The following is a 3386-nucleotide window of genomic DNA, read 5'->3' on the forward strand; positions in this document are numbered from 1 at the left end:
CTTAACAAATTCCTCACACCTCTTTGAAGAAATAAACTCCTCTCCTTCGACTAGTTTTGACTCAGTGCTTCCTCAGTGTCTTCCCCAGCTGTTTACGTTTACTAATTATAGTTGTTGATATTGAATGACCCACACTGACGCACCAAAGCACCATGCATTGCCAGAGAAGTCCCAGATCAAGTGAGAAAAAATCCCCCTAATTCAGTCATCACTGTTGGCCAGTATGAAGACGGACTGTGGGTTGTAATGTTTATATCTGTCCCCCTACACTTGTTAGCTCCTTTAGGCCTATACGGCTTTTATACATACTGTCTCAACGTCACTAGTAACTGCTTTAACTTCAACTTCAGCATCATTTGAATATATGTATTTATACAATGTATACATTGTATATATATGGTATTTTACAAAGCATGAGCTTTGACATCCTCTAAACACGTTTYACAGACATATAACTACTTTTCCCACATGTACAATGTCCCCCAGTGTAGTTATTGAGGTAACACACATCTCTCAATTCAAGATGAAAGAACACCAAGCATTTACAGGAACATTCTCACATGTCACTCATGTTCACTCACGTCAGTCTTGTTGTTCAGCAATCAACACATCATTTCCCTTTCTCCTCGATAAATAAACCCTATTAAAAGATTGCCTCCTGGTATTAAAATGCCTAACACTGAGTGACACTGCCATAGTTGTGGTAAGTCGTGTAAATAACTGTTCTGCTGAGGGCCTGCTGATCAAACACTGCACCAAGCACCATTTTCTTTCTTAATCGACTGTATCATACAACCCCATCTGTTTACCTTAAACCAGATTGCCATTTTAGAGAGCTGATTACTACGTGCTAATTACACTACACAGAGGGTTGGAGTCAGAACACACAGCAGGCAAACACAGTACGCACACAGGCTGGAATACACACACAGACTCGTACATGCAAACACACAGGCTTGAACACACACAAACCCTGGTTTTCACACAGAGGCTGGTACATACACACACACACTGCTCCAGCGGTTTACATGTGGCCTCCATTTTGCGGTGGCGTGTGATAATCAATATGATCAGAATTCTGACTAACAAATGCTCCAGCAGCGCTGGTAGAGTAAACAGGAAGTACATCTAGATCACATCAGTGTAGCATTCTACTGTAAACACTTTGTTCAAAGTTCGTATTTGTGGCATCCCGTGCTGAAGGGAGATGCCGGCTGACACTCTTGGCGCTCTCCACAAGAAAGAGCTGTTGGAGAAATAGAGCTGTGAGTTTATGGGTTTGGCCATTTACGAGTTTCGCCAGAGCATCTGGTGGCTTTAATCACATGGGGGGAAATTAGTCAGAAATGTAGGAAAGGTGAGGAGGAGGCAAAATTTGGGTCAACTGGAGAGGGAGTCTCATAGGCCACCCTCTCTGTGTACTGAAAGGCTGTGTTGATACTTTACTTCACAAATATGACTCATTTTCAATAGACATTTATGCTTATTTATGCAGGGTTGGGGTCAATTCCATTTCTAATTCAGCCAATTCACCTCTTGAATTGAAAGTCAATGTACACATAGAAAACAGGCAATATTCAATTCATGAAATGGAATTGACCCCAACCCTTTGTGCCCATGTAAAGTTGTTCCTCGTCTGCACACGCGTTCGCTGCAGCTATCAAAGGTCACAGTTCACGGTCATTTTAACAGTGAACATCAGGTTCACTTAAAGGAGAGGGGAGGAAGCTGGCYTTTCTAGCAGTGACTGAAACTGATCCCTCTCCCTTCTAAAAGGTGCACACCAGACACATGCAAGTGGAATCACCACAGTGAAATTGATCTCGGCGTGAACTGAATGAGTGAAGTGTATCATAGCCCTTTGCTATGTCCATGTGTGCGTGCACGTGAAAGACCTGCATGCAAGTGTGTGTGTGTCTTAGCATGTGTGCACACGTGCATGTGTAGACGCATGTGTGTGTACGTGCGAATGTGTATGTGTGTGTGTGTGTGTGTGTGCGCATGTGTGAGTGGCGACTGACATCTAACCCGTGGGCTAATGTAATCTGATGGCAAAGAGGGGCGTGAGACGATAACTTCTACCCCTCAAATTAGTAGCARWTTTAACYAGCCTGCCCACACACTGTTAACAAAGTMCTCACGACGGCAGYCCTAATAATTAACTGTGGAGCTCCCCAGATGAGCTCCAGGAGAGWAAGGAGCCCCATATATCATCCAACTATAGAGTAAGTCCTCCCCCCACCCCTCAGAATGGAAACAATATCAAAAAGGCCTGTAGTGACATAAAACAAAACCATTAGCTTTGACGTCGAGGGAGGAGAAGTTAGGAGAAGTTAGCTCATTTGGGGTTTAAAAAAGGAAAGCGTCTGGACTGATCCCGTTCTTTATGGCCTGCCTGTCTGTGTAAGTCCCCAGATTTATTTCGGTGTCTGCACAGCAGGGCATAAATCATCTCTGGTCCCTCTGCCTCTCTTTCTGTCCTTCTTTTTCTCTCTCCCTCTTTCACTCTCTCCCTCTGTCTCCCTCTGTCTCTCTTCCTTCTCTCTCTCTCTTTCCCTCTCCCTCTCGCTCCCTCTCTGATGTCAGAGCGTGGGATGTGGCCGTCAGCATCTGCAGCAGGAAAGGGTCCTTTTTTCTCTCCTCCGGAAGAGTTAGGCCTTGAGACATTACCACATTGTATTTTGCGGTGCAGTTTGGGGGAACACTCCTGGCGCTGGSCAGGTCTGTGTGCCTCTGGGGCCTCTTTCCCTCTCTCTCCCTTTAATTAGATTATAACCGGGTCCCCATTTTGCCATTCTGCTGCCTGGGCTCCATGTTCCAATCTGCCAACCCGCTACAGTACCTTTGCCGGCCGCGGCACCGTAATATCTGGTCTTAAGGGTAGGAAATGACTTAAATATCGGTTAGACAGGATTCTGTTACACCCAATGGTGTGCTGACAAAARAGCCAGGGTAATGGAGATGTTAAAAGTGCGAGAGCAATTGAGATTTACGGCCCAGGTTCTATGAAAAGTGCACACCCGACCAGAAGCACCACAGGCTGCACTGCTGTGGCCGGGAAGACATTTGGGCCGCAGCTGAGAGAACCATCACCACCCGGGTCAACTCCAAAACAGCCAATTAGAAGCGCAGGGACTGTTGCAGATCAATAAATTTCACCCGAGCATGGCGCTGCTACTCAGAGGCCCAGACTTCATTTGTAAGGAATAAGGGAAAGAYGAGGAATGAGGCTGTCGGTCTGGACGCGTACTGAAGTCTCTGAAGTACAGCGACTGGAACTCTCGTCTTGCYCCAAGTTATGGAATTATCTGAAGTTGTCTACCCAGCAAGAAAAACAACATGGTGGCATTATGGTATGATACATTGTATATAACAGGGGCCAAACT

Source organism: Salvelinus sp. IW2-2015, linkage group LG6.1, assembly GCF_002910315.2.
Source record: "Salvelinus sp. IW2-2015 linkage group LG6.1, ASM291031v2, whole genome shotgun sequence".
NCBI lineage: Eukaryota > Metazoa > Chordata > Actinopteri > Salmoniformes > Salmonidae > Salvelinus > Salvelinus sp. IW2-2015.